Raw genomic sequence first — 19,289 nt, 5'->3', positions numbered from 1 at the left:
CCACAAGAAAATATTTCTGAACCTGAATTTTGAAGAAGGTCAATATTCAAGTCACCATTTTCTTAATCAAGTTCCTGCATTCAGCCATTTGAGTATGCTTTTATTCTCATTCAGGGATGCAGCACAGGAAATCTACTTTCAGACTCAAAACAAGACACTTGGAGTCACCACTGAGAAAATTAATTTGTGTGTTTTCTTCTTTCTTATTTCTTCTAAAAGTACCACTCTGGATACGTGAAATCATATCCAATCTCAACAAGCTGTCTCCATCTGCTGCATGAGACATGCATGTAGATGGAGAAGAAATCAAGGAAAACAGTAGACTTTTTAGGTGGACCTTCGCAAGAAAACTAAAAGGAAAAAATGAACAAAAACTAAAAACCCATTGAAAAATACTGAAAAGACACGATCAGAATTGACAGTTGGATGGTCATACTAGCTCTAATTAACTATACAGTTATTTAGAAATAAGTGAACTCTAAAGTTTTTAAAACCCAGAATTCTTTTTGTAATCATGTTTTTCCCAAAGTATCAGAATTATAACTCAACTACACACAATCTGGAGTCCTCCTCTATTCTCCCAAAAAGTTTCCTGTTTCACTTCTAACCAAAAGCTACTGGATTGTGTACCATCCAATATTTCTCCTGGCTTTTATGAGCAAATCCAGAAACCAATTCTCACACACCTCTATCTGAATTAGAGTGATATTTAATTCTGTCCCTGGAAATAAGACGACTGAATGTTGCGAGATCAAACCCTTGCTCACAGATTTCAGCAAGGTCTGATGTTAGCCTTCCATAGCACTGATTTGATACTTTCAACACCCCCATAAAAAGAAAAACCAAACAACATATTTTGATCTTCCTCACCCCAAATCATACTTCCCTGCATGAGGTCTATCTTAACAAGGACAAGAGGTTCCAGCTCAAGTTGGGACCCCCCACCATACAGGATCAGATCCATCTAGCATCAGTCTGCAATACTCATCCCTGTCTGCACACCACTTCAGGGACAGAAATTCCTCTACAAGCAGCCAGGAAAGAACCCTGAGGAGGAAAAACCACACACACACGCAATCAAAGCACCAGGCAAATACACAGCAGAGAGCATACAGCTTTGCATGGGAATGGCTGCATTGTCACCAGGTTAACCTGCAATCACAGGCTGATACCAAAAGACCAGACTACCTGCAATTCCAACTAGTTTGGTAGGCAGTATATCCTCCAAGCACAAAGTGTACTTCTGGTAAACACTGCCCTAGAGAGGAAAAGGTCCACTGGATGACCACAAAAAAGTAAGGATGAGAGAACAACTATTAGATGCTGTAAGTATAACTTCTCTATATAGTATGCACTATCAATAACACTGTCCTCTTTCTGAGTGTCTAAAATCAATGTCTAAAAACAGTGACTAAAATCAAAAAGTTAAACTTCAATGATAATAGAGCAGCTTTCATTTCATTATCTGTGCTTTCATACATGCTATATTCACAATCATTTTGATAGTCTCAAAATCAGGTTCTGGAAGTTTACCAGTGTTTTCTACAAAGAACACTAGCAGAATCTGACCTGAAGGGAAAAAATTATTCGCTTGAGAGCTTTGTTTTAAAGAACACATCCCCACTGGCTGAAAAATGGGAGGGACTGTTAAAAGGCCCTGAAACATCATTTAAGTGGTTATTAGGCAGATAACACACACTTTTACAGTAGCCTGTAAACATTTCGAGTAAGCTTTTCACACTTGTATAGCAGTAAAACTGTAACAATATGAAAGTGACTTTAAACCAAAGCATGGGATAAACTCAACAGATTTTGTTCAGTTTGGCTTTGGATTTAACTTTGTCACATATCTCCCAACAACAGGTCAGTAAGCACCCAGTACATTCCCTTCTACTTTATACTAATTCCACCACATGCTCAGCAGCTCTGTGCCTACTGAAACACATTTAAGTAAAACTATACTAGTACTAGTGAAACTGCAGTTAAAAGAGAAATTTCTTCAAAACTTTCACTGCTACAGTAAAATTACTGAACTCACTTAGGAAGTTATTTGGAATCTCCACTAAGAAATGTCATCAGTTCATGTGGAAAAAAGCATGACATATTAGCTAGTGCCTCTGGGATATGCAGATGAGCTCTAACAAAACTGCAACATAATTAACATTTATGAGCTGTTTAAGTTAACACTAAGAGTTCAGCAGCTGCTAGCAATATTATCAATAGCTTGCTTCAGTCAGCAAATGGCCTGTTATTTTACAACAAGGAGTAAGGAGCAGCTGTGTGCTATGTTTCTTGAAACTGAGGAAATATTTATTTACTTGGCCACAGACCATTCAAGCATCCCATTTAGAGATTCTCCACTGAAGTGTGTCTCTATTTTAGAAGGGTTTATATAGCAGGATTTGTGTCTGAAATCTGCATCGGAACAGTGCTTGTTTTTTTCAAAACTGGAATAACATGCAAAGTAAGGCATCAAAATTGCATTCTGCATATAGTTCATGCACTACCAAGAAACACAGAGTAACTAGTCAGCTCTAAGACTATTCCAAACAATTCCAGATTAACAGCATGGAAAAAGTAATGTAGCAATAGCAAAAAACAAAAGGCAGTATTACATGTTCTGTTTGATCCAGAGTATTTTGTCTTTGGGATCAAGTTCTACACATGCTTTATAAGCAGATAGAATTTGCACATACATTTCCAAAACTCCAATGACTGAAGTCAAACATGGCTCCAACAGTTCCACATCCTGTTTACAGGACACTATGCCAAAACATTCACACAGGGATGAAGCAGAAGTTGACAAAGTCCAGCAGCTTGCTTTAGCTGTAGTGATTTTGTAAAAGGTAATACCCAAGCTACAGAAATATGAAGATGTGTGCTTTATCCCTTCTAGTGTACCAACTAATAAGCTCTTTTCCAAACACATAAGGAATGGAAAAAATTGAGACATTTTTATTAAATTTAAGTGCTTACTTAGCAGATGACAGCTGTGTCTAATCAGCTTCACCAAACAATTGTTACTTCTGATAAAATCCTCTGGACTTTGCAGTTGAGGAAAAAGTGATCCTACTGTTCCAGGATACTCACCTAAACACAACTTAACTTCTAATATACCTAGTGATTTCAGCCCATTTAGGATGCAGATGCTTGTTGCCTTGCTCTTTGGCACTTGAGGTGAGCAAGTTTAACTTCCAGCAGTTTATCTTCCCTATTTAATTTTAAAAGGGGTCATAAAAAAGGAGGAGAGGAGGCAGGGGAAAAAATTAAGCTTACTATGCCTTCTTTTAACTGAACAGTTTGAGACTTGACACACACTCCTCATCTCTCCAAAGCAGACACAAGAACATCTCCATTTGCTAGCAGTTCATTTTAATAAACACATCCCTTAAAGTTTAAGTTCTGCTGCAGGAGGGCAGCTAGCTCCAGGGAATACATTCTTCTTCTCACACAATGGACTGAATCCAGCCTTGCTACTTGCTTTAAGAAAATACAAGTGTCACAGACAAAAGTTCTCAAAATCTAGTTACGAAAAACCTCAGTAAAGACTCACATCCCAAAAAGTATTTAGAGACTTGAAGGAAAAAAAAATCCAGACATGCATTAGCTAATGTTTCACTTAAAGTTCAAACATACCTGACACTTGAAGTGAAACAGGTCGGAGTCTATGCACTGAACCTTTAGTAAGGGCTCATTAAACTTACGCAAACAGAAACCCATGCTTTTTTTCATGGCCTTGTATCTCTTGAAACTCATCAGCCATAAGAAGTCTCAAAACCTCAGTGTATGTAGATGCTTGCCCACATAATGCTACTGGGAAGGCAGCTCCCCCTTCCAAGACCCCTGCTCCCACTCTGCTGAAGGATCACTTCCCTTTCTATGCTTCATCTCCACATACAAGCTGGATATGTATATATATATATGTGTTGATTCACATACAAGCTGGAAAGAGAAAGACAAGCCGACTGCAGACAGCAGCAATAATGGGTTATCCCTCCCTTGAATCAGGGGACAATCAGCAGCTCTGTCAGCACAGCACTCTCCTTCTGGCCAGCTTGGGGGCAACATTTAAATTGAGGCACATTTAAGACAACCTGCTTCCACTAGTGACTGCTGGAAGGAAAACAACACTCACCTTCTTCAGACTGCAAGTAAGAAAGGCTATCACTTCACTGCATTGCAGTGACCACTTGAAGCTTCACATGAACACCTTTCATAGGCACACTACAAAAAAAAGCCCATTTTGACTGATTTAAGCACACAGAACTGAGGGAGATTCAGCGAGTTAGCAGATAATCCATATGAAAAAAAGTTCACATATGCACATACCAAATCCTTGTAACGGACAAGACTAGATGTTTTCATGAAATCATCCACACAATTCAGAAGAAATCTGTGAAACTTCCACATGATTTTCCATCTCTCTGACATGCGTTTGCCTGTCATTTTTTTGATTCCTACCAAAGACGAGGGGTCCCTTTCTTCCACCAGCCCTTCACTCACATCAAAGTACAGTGGTATTTTACAACCACCTGGTTAGCAACACTGACATATGAGACAGCCAAAGTTTTCAGGAGTACTAAAAAGGGGCTATGCTTTTCTGAGTTTTATGGCTCTGTTACTGACTGGGAACAAAGACACTTCAGTAGCAAGCAAGCAGGCTCCTGAATTCATCCAAGTTAATTTTCATTTGAGATCAATGAAAAGTTCACTTCCTACTTCTATTTCCTGACTGTGCTGAATATTGAAAGCAAAATGTATTTTAAAATGTATTGCACATGATTGTAAAATCATATCCTGTAATTACAAAGTCCATTTTCCCCCATGTCCTCTTTCTGGGATGTTTATTACTCTGTAATCTACAGCTACATTCTGATCATGGGACAAACAACATCTAAGAAAAGTTAAGACGTTGACAAAGTCCCAAATGTTTGGAAAGTATGACCAGGAATCACGCAGTCATCTCAGTACTTCTAAAAACACTGTTACACTGGCTAGGATTATCCCTAAGTTATTTAGCTCAGAGGTCAAAACAGAAACCTCTAGACACTCCTCTGCTCTGTCTCCCTACAGGTGCCTTGGGAGCTAATGCTCATGGTCTCAGACTTCAAATTCTGCCAGCATAAGCAGCTGTACCATCACTTGAACCAAAAGACCAAAACATAACTATCTTTGCATGGTGGTATTTAACTACATCAATCCTCCATCTCCTTCATCACACAGCCATACAGAAGCTCGCTGGAGTACTGTGAAACAAGCATCTAGAGGTAGCAAGAGCTCAAGCTCCATGTTCAGCAACAGTGCAACACTCAGCCAAAGCAATCACCTGAAAAGTTTCTACCTAATGCCTTTGAGGCAGTTAACAACAAAATTAGTCAGATGACTCCTGCTAAATGGAAAGGGAACTAATCATTCTTTATAAATCCAATGTAAACACAAACTACTTTAAGACAGTTATGTAACAAAGAAACAGATGGACCACAGACAGAAATTTCTCTCATTTAAACTGAACAAAGAATTGGTCATTATTAGCTTATTGTTACAGCACCCAGAACACTGCATAAAGGGCTACAAACTATCAGGGAGACATGAATGCCAAGAAAGGTATTATTTACTCAGATAACTTACAACTTATGTCTTGTTTCTGTTCAAGACTTTCTTACAAGTCATGAACAGAAACAAGACATAATTTATTGAGAAAGAAAAAAGGCCAAATAAGATTTTGACAAATTCCTCCACAAGCTCATAAAGGTCTGGACGTAATTATACAAGACAACACTATCCCAGCATGTAGATCATCTCACTCAATGAAATGAAAAGCATAATATTGCCCTCTAATTGCAAAAATTAATTTCCCACATTCACTGACATTCAGTTCTAGGATTCCTTTTCTTCCACTTTCTGCATGCCCCCATTTATTTTCTGTACTTACAGCACCACTACATATAGATATTATATGTCTAAAGCAATTGGATAATGAATTAGAAATGTGCTATACAATTATTAGTTTACATATTTTAAGTCTGTCACACACAGAGACCATGCAATATCGGTATACATCTTCCAGCATGGTTATTTCCTCCTGACAAAGCAGACGCTCAAGCAACAAATGAAGCAAAATAGCTATACCTGTAGACATTTGTATACAGCAAATCATATATCACAAATTGTTGTCAAAGGATGTTGCAGAGACTGTAATATGTAATACTAAAAAAAACCCAAATCTGTCTGCTCCCGTTAAATATGAAATATGTTCCATCTGAACTATTCTGAATTCCCTGAATCTCTCATTACTAGGAAAAAGGGTACTACTCCATTCCTTGTACCTTCTCCTCAGAGCATGTGCTACCAGTCACTACCAGAAACATGATCTATATATACCAACTTGCCAATCATGCAGCAACCACAGGTGGCTACTAAATAGGTTGTTTGGGGAATGGAGTGTCTTTATGGTGCTCACACAGCAATCCAGCATGAAACACTCACGTTGCACTTGGGGTGTCTACACATCACTGTGCCACAGTTCAATTTTTCCACAATGCTGTGTTCTATCTAGTCCCTGCTAAGGTGCTACATACACGTACACATGATCTGCAGATCAATTTAGAACTTGAACTCCAAAATGCACAAAAATTCAACTTGCCACTCCCAGTCACCACATCACCAATACCCTTCCCCTTTGCACTGCCAGTCAGGATATTCTTCCATTTCCCATGACACAGCTCAGCTCTCTCTGCCTGTCTCCTAAGTAGTCCTCTCACCATCTCCCATTTTCATCTGATCTCCTGGCACCATTCAGGCCAGGAGATCATCCCACATTTCTGTAGGATGGCTTCACCCAAAAGATGAAAAAAACCCCAGCATTTGTTCCAGGCTTCCAGGTATCAGAGTTTTTATCAGTCCATTTCTTTCTTCACAGAAGAGGTGAGAACACGCCATTCTGTAACAAAAGTTTCTTGTGTTAGCTTGCACTGGATAGCATTCTTAATAATAATGGCAAGTATTCTCAGATCCAATTAGAAAGAACAGCTCAGGTGTGAAGAACTCTACATCCTTTAAAGAGCAATGACCCAGAAATTCTTACACACACAGGAAAAATCAGCCCACTTGAGGCTGTAAGACTGTATTTGAATATAAGCTATTTGCATAACCCTGCCTGCAGCCATCACCTTCTGGATAATTTTCCAGAAGGATTTACTTTTGACCTGTTGCTCCAGCTGCATTAGTTCACACAGATTTAATATTCCAGCTGGTCTGATCTGAAAGTCATACCATCACTGAAGAACAATCTGGCACAGAACACCAACACAGTATCCTCAGAATGAAGCATATCTTTTTTTTTTTTTTTTAACTGGCATTCAAGGACAGCTCAGCTTTTACATTATAAAAAACTCCTGATTTGCATTTTCACAGTGCAGCATGAACAAGACCACTGCAGCATCTTTAGAAGTCCTAGCTTTCCTATCCAGCTGTACTCTCTAAAACGACAGCAGTTATACTGTCCGGTGCAAAAAACCTGTAAGCAAATTTCTTATTAATTCCTGGATATTTATGTTATCCAAATGAAGGAAAAAGAATATTCAGTTCAAACTCCTGCAAACAGATCTCCAGAGATTTGAATATCTATTAGATAATTGCCTTACTCTATAGCAGAAGAACTCTCTTATCTGCCCCTGAAGAAGCAGGTACAGAAACAGCACCACACAAAGCACAACCAAAGAAACTTAACTTGTCATCAGAGCAAAAGCACACTACACATGAAATTCTTCTCTGGATTTTTTACAAAAATTCTAAGACCTTTAATCATTAACAGGCAGCACTTTTGCTCTTGGGGGAATAGTATCCAGTAGCTAACACACACTTCTGAAATTATCTTGGGAATAATACTTGGAAAGTTAGAGCTGTTAGGGGCAGGGGGAACAAGCACAAAAAATGGGGATAGAAGCTGATCACACTGAAGAGATATGCACTCTTATTTGTAGCACACATATATTCCTTTAGCCAATAAGAATTACCAAAATGACTTGCAGAAAATTAGCTATAAAACTCAAATCAGCATGATCACAGCTTATTCCTTCTTTTCTCAACCTGCTAAGTGTATCAGGAACCTTCCAACTCTTTAACTCTCCTTATGAAGTGCCAAGTTGTCACAGCAATATTAAGAGATAACCAACCAGGGAAGCGTAGCAGCCACATACTAGTATTATCAAAAAACCCTCACACAAGACACACAAGTAGTAAATTTTCTGTTTATGTATAAGTGGGGGGATTGACCATCCCACATGCCTTGCCTCTAGCCAAGAGCCCCCTTGAACATTGTTTGTGATTTCACAGACTGTTTGAAATGTTTTTCTTCAACAGAAAGAGTACAAATCAATGTACGAGATAGTTTTATTCATGTCTTGGTAACAAGGAAAAAAGTGAAGAATTATTCACTCTGAAGCTTAATAACACAGCTGAATACACTTCAGAATGAGGGTATGGGAGATCCAGCTAGGGTTAGTACCTACCCCACATCTCCCTTCCATTGCTTTCCTGATTTCAAGGATGCTAAGACATCAGAAAATCTGAGACAGAAGAAATTTTAAGTAATTCTCCAAGTTTTTCATGTATGTGTTAAAAATGTAATGAAAACAACCTTCAAAGAAACAGGTAACAGTATTTAATGTTTGTTTCTTCTCTGCCTTCTCTATGAAAATGTTTTTATTAGGCTTCAACTCATGCAGTTGTCCAATATTTTCAAATAACTTGACCTTTACAGAGCAACAGTTATTATGTGACTTTCAAACCATTTTAAACAGCAAACATGAACATAGTATCAGCCTAATTACTGACTTCCTAGCAATTAAATCTCCAATGTTTTTTCCACAATCCATGAAAGCAAAAACACTTTTTAGTTGGGTTAGAAGGGGAGAAAAGTACCCAAACAAGTTTGAGACAGAGAAAGAAAGCCTTATACAACTCATCTATAGGATCTGGATGAGTAGGGATTCCAGCTTGAGTGCTTCTGCTAATCAAGTAATAATGCAAAGCACTGAGCTCAGAAGAATAAAAAAATCTTTGTCAAAGTCCGTGCATTTCTCAGTGCCCACAATTCCATCTTGAAACTCACTGGCGGCTGATGCCAGAAATTAGAAGACTGGTATAAAGTAAAGCCGGAGAGTACTACATTGGAAATGCTGCCTTATACTAGTAAAACACAATCTATTATTGTATCCCTTCCCTGGTCACAAACGGTGAAGCACCAACGTCAATGCCTCCCCTAGAAGTTCGGACTTTATGTCTAACATTAGCTTAGGGGAAAAAAAAATCATTTCACTCCAAAATTATGTGGATATTTACAAAGAATCCAAATGAACATCTGATTCTGCAGACTGTAGCTTTAATCCTCACAACTCAGTGTCCTACTGGATGCCATGAAACAATTAAACCTTCTCTGGTCTTTTTAAGCATGAACTGTGATAATCAGAATAGTTTGAATAGTACAGATACAAGATGAGCCTGTCTCACTCCTGAAAGTTTCTAAAAAGACCTCAAAAGGAAAAAAAATTAAGGGAAAAGTAGCCTAATATGTATATAATAAAACCTACATTCTTTAATCAGAGTTTAAAAACTCCAGAGATCCCTCTCTGAAGCTGCAACTGCTCCTCTGGAAAGCCAACAGGAACCACACTTTTCTGTCTCAAGGCAGTGTTTCCACAGCTAGGTCAGACCCAGGAGCAGCAGCAGGTGGCTACCAACTAGAGCTCTTGGCTTTAACTGAAGAAGACCACAATAGAGTAAGCAGTGATAATGATCAAACCCCTGCCCAGTAATCACCATATAAGCCATTCTTGAAAAGGTCAAGATGAAGCAGAGATAGTAAAATTATTTGCTTAAAAACTATTAAACACTTTATACTCTGGACCTAGAGATATGGCGTAGGAGCAATAACAGCTGGTGTCATTCCTCTGCATGGGACAGAACTCAAGGAAAACTGCTGGAGCATTAACAGTTTCTGACAGACTACCAGCTTTTTTGTACTATCCCATTTAAAGTATTTCCAAGTCTGAATCAAGTATTTTGCCTTTTAGTGACTCTGATTACATATGGTCAAACCAAGATTGGCTTTGGGGTTTAATTTATTTTTTAAAAAAACAGGTAACTCAGCAATAATTTCTCTTCACATATCTCACATTTTTTGAATATGCTGTGGCCTACAGCTCACTTAGAAAAGAAAGAAAGAAAAGGAGAAGAAAAAAAAAAGAGAACAGATCTCCTGACTGTGTTCCTGATTCAGCACACGAAGAACAATGCCAGAATTTTCTCTTTAGGAGCATCAAGCCAAAGTTAAGTTGCATTTTGAATTTTCAAGAAAAATACACAGTTTGGGAAAGAGAATGACAATCAGCAATCAGTTACAGAATGCTGACATGTGAATTGACATTCCCCATCACTAAATCTTACAAAGATCTTGAATATATTAACCCACCCATAGTCTAGAACTGGGATTTCTTGCCTCCATTGATAATTATAGAAGCTCCAATGTGTTAGTACACATGGCCTGAAAAGTTGGCAGAAGTTTCTCCCTCCATACCTGCACATTCATTCTTCATTCAATACTTTTTCAATACAAGTTCTACTTGCTACAAGTAAGGAGTGAAAATTTATAAAATCAAACATAATTAATGCTTGATCTGTTTTGAAACAAACTCCAATGAGGCAAAGAATAAATATCTTCACAAATTTTTTATGCATAAGAGCCATAAATTCTAGTTTATATTTATTTTAAAAGCAATTTTACTTAGGAGTTTGACTGAATTTGTCTCTACAAGTTTCTAACTTATTTCCAGGTTTACTTTCACAAAGTCTTGTCAGTGACACATGTGGATCAAGCAACTGGGGAGGAGCCCAGTTTTTACCTGCTGAGCCTGTACTTCACACAGAAAAGATAGGGAAAGTATAAAGAGTCTCATATTTAACTTAGATTGAGAAAAGTTCTCCCACCATAACTTCATTACAAGTCCTGAAGATAGTTACCAGGAGTTAGTCAGGCAACAGATACACACTACATGAAATTTCACAGCTCTTTGAAGAAGTACATCAGGAAATTATGCTGAACATTATGAATTACGTTTCTGATCAACAAAGCCTACAAGAAACTAATTTCATGTTACAAACTGCTGAATCAGCCAGGTAACCACACTCACACTACACGCACAGAATGGCAACTGCATCGCTTTTATTTTCACGCTACAGGTACTACCTGATATTCCCGGGATTCTGTTGTATTGCAGTGCTTTCATTTACAAGACTTTAAAGACATCATAAGCAAATCTATGGCAGAAAGCATTTCTATGTCCAGCAATTCCAGATATAATTAAGGAGAAACATTTACCCATAGCACTGAGATACTGTCCATAAGCATGCTTTTCTAGTCACTAGCAACAGATAAAAATTTGAGGAAGATATTAGTTACACTGAGATTGATTTGATCTACTTATAAACTGGGAGCACAGATGTTTCTGTAGTATTACTTGAACATCATTATACAAAAAAAACCAGTTATAACCCAGCTCCAAAACTTTAGCATTGAAAGAAGAGACTAACTTAACTACTGCTACTATCACTTAGAACAAGCTGCTTCTGACCATACTATTCTTTGTTGGTTTGATTGTTATTAGAAATAAAACTTTTTTCTTGGCACAGCAATATCTCAGTTTATTTACCAAATAAACAGATCCAAGCACCTCCCAATATACTGCAGCTTCCTACATAATCTCTACAGACAGCCACAATTGAAATCTTAAACATTTGAAGAAAAAACAGAAGCAACATGACCACAGTCAGTAAATTACATGGTCTCACACTGCCTAATTAGAAGGACTCTTCTCTAACGTTTTTCATGCTGGTGGCGTCGATTCTCATTAGCAAATGGCTTTCAACAGCAAGAGGGCAGTTCTACCCTAAAGAGCAACAGAAGTAAATTCTGGAAAAGAGCAGCATCAAAATACACAGAGCACAGAGAACAACTACAGGTACTGCTACACATGAAATGTACAAGGACAAAGTAAAAAATAGAGAGGCTATACAAGCCCAGTTTGAAAGTGTCCGTGGGGGTCCGTATTTGTCATCTGGTAGCAAACCTGATCATGTCAAGATTCCCTCTAGGTGGAGAAAGATCATCTTCAATAATTTTCTGCTTGAATACACTTATGGGGACAATATAATCAGGAATTTGAATCCATGCATTTTTACTTTGCCTTGGATAAAGTTTCTGGGAAGAAAATTAGTTAATCACGTATTTGTTCAGATTAAGAGCTTGAGCCACTCTGCCAATAATTTAGGGCTGAGTTTTACATTAATGAAGTATTTCTGGTAAGGTAAATCAAAGTCAAGTCACATGAGCCTGTATCCCAGTGTTCTTCCAGTTAGATGGCAAAGTAAGCTTGTTCTCCTGTTATTTTGCCTTCATAGGTATAAAATAGAGGAAACAGGCTGTCATGGATCAAAATAGTCTATCCAAATCTTTAGGATCCAAGCTATGTGGGAGACTCCACAATGGGCCAAAAACCCAGAGTTCTTTTTTTATGAGGAGGATGACAGGAGTACAGAGAACATCCTGCAACCAGCACCACTGAGCATGAACAAATCATCACACGTAGCCTGGGCAAGTTCAGAGAAAGCCCAATTCTCCTCAGCAAGGGCAAGCACCCCAGAGAGATCAGTACCACAATCAAGTTTCTCTTCACTTTTTCTGGTGATGATCAAACCTACAACACCAACAAACAGCAATGAGAGACAAGTCCCTAGATAGGCATTCATACAACCAGCACACAAGCATCTACTCATCTTTACAAAGAAAAGCCTAAATCACTTCCTGGGGCAGAAGAAACCCCAAACCAATTGCAGCCCAGAGGTATGGTTCTAAGAATTAATTCAATGTGGTCCAAAACTTTTGATTTACAAGATAATCCCGCTGACCAGTACCAAAGAATTTCAACAAAGGAGGTCAATGTACACGAATTTTGTTTTAAGACACTACTGTTAGCCCCCCTCAGATAACTGCCATCTTGAATCAACATGAGGTCTTTTCCTTGCCCCACCACAAGGCATCTCAACTGTAAAAGAGCAACATAAAACTTGAAAGTCTGGCATATTACCCCAAGCTGCAAGCTTCTTTGCACAGTTTACTTTACAGAAGGATCACTCATTTCTAAACAAGGCCCATTATACTCAACCATTGCACCAGACATCATACATTATGTGTACAGAACCTGTCTTGCAGAAGAGGAATTCAGAGGGCTGGTGCTAACAAAGCTGAGATGACTGTAGTAACACCACTCACAAGACAACACCCAGATTTTCCCTGAAAAAGGAGTACACAAGACTTCAAGAGCTAAGGAGAACTTGTAAGAACATAGTATTATCTATGGATTAAGTTGCTATTGAAACAGTCAATGTTTGAAACTACACAAGAAAACTCATACCACTGTTAAGTGTCACATCCCTTATAGTCAGGATTAGTTTTCAGAATATATTGGAAGTTTGCTCCATTCCTGGAAAATCTACAACTCATTCCTTAATTGTATTAGAGACCAATGAAAATAGACTTAGGAGGCTGAATGTTTAGATCGCAGTAAAATCTGAAAGCACTTGTAAAATATTTCTTACCTTTCTACAAAACAAGCTGAATGAGTTTGCTTTGTAGCCTTCCAGAGCAGCTGAGATCCTTGTCTTTGTGAAAGGTAGTTTACCACACTAACGCTTCACACCATCAAACCTAGTATGGTTAAAAGATTGTGGAAGCACCAAAAGAACAAAAAAAAAAAACCTTAGTATGCCATCATGACTTCCCAAAAAGCTGTAGCTTTCTCTGAAAATACTTGACTTGACTATCATGGCCCTTTTTTCCACCATGGGGAGAAACACAAGTAGAAAGTTGTCTTGCATCAGTAACACTGCAAGCAATTTTGTTTGGAACCAGCGATGGGAGTGTCAGGAAGATAGTTTTTTGGACTGTATGCCTATATTGGCTACACATTGCTGTCACAGACAACTGAAAAGCTCTGTTTATTGTGGTCTGTTACAGTGCCAGACTCTGCATGGCCAGCACCATAACAATCACCAAAATTCTCAGGACTGAACAGTCCCAAAAGCTTCACAGTCCTCTCTAGATAAAATGGCAGGAACAGAGATTCTAGAAGTCTCAAGGTAGTAGGTCTAGAACATGAAATACAGAAAGAAGATCTTTATTTCTTGATCATATTGAATCCACCATAAGTCTTTCAGTAGAAAAATCCTTTCTCTTTGAAGACAGTGGTCATGAAAAAGAACTCTACAGGCTCAGGAAGGCTTTCCTAGCATTTTCTACAGAGAAGTTGAACCCATACAAAAATGTATCAAAGCAGACAGCAAAGAAATAAGGTTACAAGCTGCAGGGACTTCAAAAAACAAAATATGCCTGGTATTTTATTCAGAAAGTCATTAGCACCAAACAGCAATTTCAAAGAGCAATAAATTCCAAACAAGCCGAACACTAAAAGCAGCCATATAATCAATCTATCACACATATCAATTTAGGATCCGTAACTCCTAAATTGAGGCAAATCAGGACCAAGAGGTGCTGTCTGCACCCTTACTTATTCTTCCAGCAACCCAGGCCAAGTACTACAACTACTCAGGACAGACTTGTTCAGTGTCCAGACTGGTGTACAAGACCCCTAAGAACAGAATCCAGTGAGCAGCCAGACAACATTCTTTTTCCTTGCTATGACCACACGTTTGAGATGTGTTGTTATTGACTCTTGTTTGGTTTTCAGAGCTCAGCAATTTCTGACTACTCTTCTGACAATATCATTCTCTTTTCATTAAGACATTCCACTTAGTAAGATTTATGATATTTGAATCTTGAACATAACTACAGCATTACTCACACATAGTCTAAAACCTGATTCTCCAAAAAAGCAACTCACACTCTGAGTTTGGAGGAAAATAATTCGCAAATCTCATTTTCAAAGAGAAAATGGCTAACCTACACAGCTGTTATAAGCTAATCAAGGTATTTGAAAAATTAATATGCAAATAAACCTAAATCAGCCTGGCATCTGCATTCTACAAGAAAAATGACCCACTCACTCTGTTTTAATGTTCAGAATTTCTAGGGTCTTGGCATCAGGAGGCCAAGTAATAGTGAACCAGAATGAAATACAAATGTGTGCTTTTTACTTTCATGCTTACTATGGATACTTAGTACAGGACAGACAGCACTGGCTGTATCTGACATGCACTATACATTAGGAAAACAGTTAAGCACAGAGCCTAATTTGATGAGAAAAAGTCTTTCAAAATTAGTCTTAAAGACACAGATACTCCATCTGAAATGTGTGTGCACAAATAAGAAAATAAAACAATGGGTCATATTGCACTGCTACTTTTATGTGGGCTAGTGTGTGTGATTCCAAACTTACAATAGAAACTTTACAGTGTGGTTTAGTCTTCATCTGCAAGGTGCTGAATAGTAAATAAGTGTTATAAAGAGCCGCCTGAAATCCCATATTACTGTTCCTACATCAGAGTGGAGTGGTTGCCACTGTCCCTAATAGCAATGTCCACTTTCAAAATGAAAGCATTAGATTTACCTAGCATTAGATTTACTCCCCGAGTTATACAAAGATATTTCTCAACGTTTTTTCTGAGGACTTAAGAGAGACAGCAGGGGAATATCATGTTATTCAGGGATATGGCACCCAAGGTATCTGCTTCCTGACAAGAAACAGTTTACACATTCCAGGTTCTTTTAATATCCATCTGCATGGTGGGCCAGACCCATACACTAATAAAGAGAGGATAAAGTAATCTGTACAAACCGTAAAACCTCATACAGTATCTTTTGCTCCTCTGACTTAAAAAGTGGATAAAAATCTGTAATTTTATTAAGATGGGACACTTGTCTTTGGAAGAGGTTAGTGTTTTATCCTTACCTACTGTAATAGTAAAGGTTTGTGATCAGTACTGCGTGTAGAGATAAGTAAATCAGATGCTGTCAAGAGTTTACATCGATAACATAATGCACATGGAAAAATGCTGGTAACTCAGACTGCCTATAAAGCATTACCGTGGCTGTAGATAGTTAAAAATGAATAGTCAGGGTGAATAAAAGCACCTTTGGTTTTGTAGTGCTCTCCAGCCATTTTGTTTCTATTCTGTTTATTAATATCTAGTTATGTATGTAGGTTTCAACTACATCACTGTTCCCAGATTCATACTAGAACGTCAGTCAGATAAATTCCCACCTCTTATACAAACAGCAAACCTTTGGAAAGGAATGAAATATTCTTGCTACTGCTGGAACGTGAGCAACTCAATTCCCTGACCTTGTGGAAGGAAACGCTCCTTGGGTGGAGTAGGTAATGCAGAGAAGAAATCCAGTTATAGAGTAATAGAAAAGTAACATCCTCTCCCAGGCAGAGGAAAGCACGCTGACATCAGTCAGTAGCAAGAACATGCTTCCCACTGCCCCATTCCTTAGGATAACAGATTACAACAGCTGCCAGGTTAGCAACTTTCTATGTTAAGGCAAGACTCCAAACCAACCACACACAGAATTTACATTATTTCTCCTCCACAAGGAATCTCAAGGTAAAGAGCTATGTTCCCAGTAATTATCTTTCAATGAAAACACCACAGTTTAGATTTTCAACTTTCATATGAAAATAATTTCTATGAAAGACTAAAAATTTTTCTGAACACTTTTAAAAGGGCATTAATAGTCACACAGCTTTTTTTAAGTCCTTGAAAAACACAGCTATGCACAAGACTAAGAATGTTAGAGCACACAGAATAGTCCCTCTAGATTAAATGCACAGACAGCATATAAAATAGCACATCACTATGCAGAATTAAGGTTTTTGACATGAAGTCACAAGTCACTTTACTACATACACCCTGAACACAGAGGTACCAAAGGCAAAGCATGTGCCCACAGCAGTGTTCCTTCAGCAGGACAGAGATCAAGGACAGTCACAAGAGAAGATGAGCATGAACATGAAGAAAACTTGCCTCCTCCTAGCACTGCACACTTCTGCAGAGTCCTGAAACTGCCTAAGATGAAGAAGCCACACCCTTGTGCCTTGCATACACTCCTACATTCATCCTACTCTAAAAAAAGCCATAGAGTTTGTAGGTAGAGATTGCATCTTTTATTAAACCAACACATATAATGAATTAGTTTACTGGTCTAACACAAGGTATTATCTCTGCATCCAACAAGAAGCTACTTCTGCAGCCCTCATTTTGGACAGGGGTACAGGATGACAAAGTATGATACTTGAAAAAATCAGTAATTACTGACTGATATATTAAAGGTCCTATTTATACTTCACTTGATACAAAGCTACTTCTCAAATTTTTATCACCATTAAAGATAAGTTTACCTTAGGATGTGCATAAGAATTAAAATTAATAGTAATTTACCTTGTTATTCTCAGTAAACAGCAAAAGGAAAAACATTGTTACTTGGAAAGTAAATAGACCAAAATCAACTACACCATGGCAGAGAAAACCAACAGCTACATTTAGAGGATGGGAAGGGTAAAAGAGCTCATTAGGATATTCTTGGAACATACATATTGTAAGTCATCCACTATAGCAAAGTCTTTTCAGACAAGATAAAAGGAAAAAAACAGAGCCCTCAGCATATAACTGAGCAGTAAAATAAGCATCTTGCATCAGTTAAAAGGGATCAAAAAATCCCTGAAGTATCTATTAAACAGTCATTCCACAGTGTCTGTAATAGGCAGCTTTACCATTGCTGAACACCTCAACTGCATCTGCTTCCTATTTACATGTGTTGACAAATCTTGCATTTGCTCTTTTCTCCCAGATCAACACAAATTCGGAGTATAGGTGGCAAAATTCATTACCTACAGGTGTGTAAATAATGCCAAGTATTTTAGGCAGAACTGCAGTGGTATACTGTTAGAATTCCTTATCACTACGCACTTTGCACAGAAAAAAAATTAACTTAGAACAGCTTAAACTGAAAAGTTTACTGCTATCCACAAAACATATAGGATCTGCTTCTCAACTTTCATCAACCTTGAAAAGCCATTTTGTCTTTCAGAACTGTTTTCTAATACTAATTATCTATAAAAGGACTATGATGTAGAATTGATGTAGAACATATATAAATGGCCTTCCCCCACCTTTCAAAAACGCTTGCACTTGTTACAACTGTTACACTTGCATTTTTAGACAAAGACAATATTATATAAATTTTATTTTCAATATATCTAGCAGCAGTTAAAATATAGATGTAATTCACTGAAATTATACAGGAGGGAAACAAACAATCCACAACAGAAAGCACCTTTTTATGTTCAACAGTTCAAAGAAAAAAAAAAGGGATAAAAAAATCATATACTTAGATGAAGAGCTTGTCCTTCATCACCTCTGGTCTTAGACTAGAATGCCAAAATTTTGTTTGCAGGTCACTACTTCTCCAGTAGCCACTGGATGTTCTAGAATTCTGACCTTCCAGCTGGCACCTAGATCCAGCTCAAAGTTGGTCCCAGTCAGGACAGGGTTAATTTTTACAGTAGACAGGAAGGGGGCACTGCTATGACACAGAGGTCATTCCAGGCCATTTTCCAGGGATGGGAGGGTCCATCCCTTCTGGGTCAGACAGTATGGTGGAGGGAAGTCAAGTACTGTCAGCGGTTTCCTGGGATAAGCAATCACTTGTGCATCTTTCTTGTGCCCTCTGTCATTTGTATTGCTGCTGTTACTGTTCCATGCCTTATCTCATTGCAGTTTCCAGTAAATTCTTATCTCAACACGGAGTCTTTACCTTTCGTGCCTCCATTTCTCCTCCCCCAGCCTGCTGTACGGGAGGGAGGAGTGAACAAGCTGTTCATGGTTTGGAGTGTTTCAGTGGAACACTAAGTTGCAGAACACCATTTCTACAGCACAGCACACATGTAAACTACTCACTACACCTGTCAGCCCAGGGGCTTTACTCATAGTCCTGATCATCATACTAAAGCTGCCTAAAGGTCTTAGACTTTATTCTGCCGTAAAATAAATCATAGCACATTTGCAGTTACAAATTGGAAAAATTACTCTGGATTATCAAAATTGTGCTTTTTAGCCAACAGAAGTAAAGTATGTTTCTCCTGGTTTCTACACAGACACAACTACAGAAAAAAACATTTAACCAAATACAGCCTTGTTGCTGTTCCTGGGGCTTTGGACAAAAGTACCTAACCAAAGGGCGAACAACAAAAATCTCACAAGGGAGACTGGAACAA

The 19,289-nt window shown here is 38.2% G+C and overlaps 1 protein-coding gene across 1 annotated transcript in view; it reads right to left on the bottom strand.

Moving 5' to 3' along the window:
* Positions 1-19,289, bottom strand: part of LOC121338609 (CCR4-NOT transcription complex subunit 4) — a gene marked incomplete at its 3' end in the record, with an annotated part of 48,645 nt that overhangs the window by 17,548 nt on the left and 11,808 nt on the right. The gene's annotated exons all lie outside the window — the stretch shown is intronic.

The sequence above is a fragment of the Onychostruthus taczanowskii genome, unplaced genomic scaffold, assembly GCF_017590055.1.
Source record: "Onychostruthus taczanowskii isolate IOZ18803 unplaced genomic scaffold, ASM1759005v1 scaffold31, whole genome shotgun sequence".
Lineage (NCBI taxonomy): Eukaryota > Metazoa > Chordata > Aves > Passeriformes > Passeridae > Onychostruthus > Onychostruthus taczanowskii.
The sequence above is the reverse complement of the archived record's forward strand: the minus strand, read 5'-3'. Positions and strand labels throughout refer to the sequence as shown.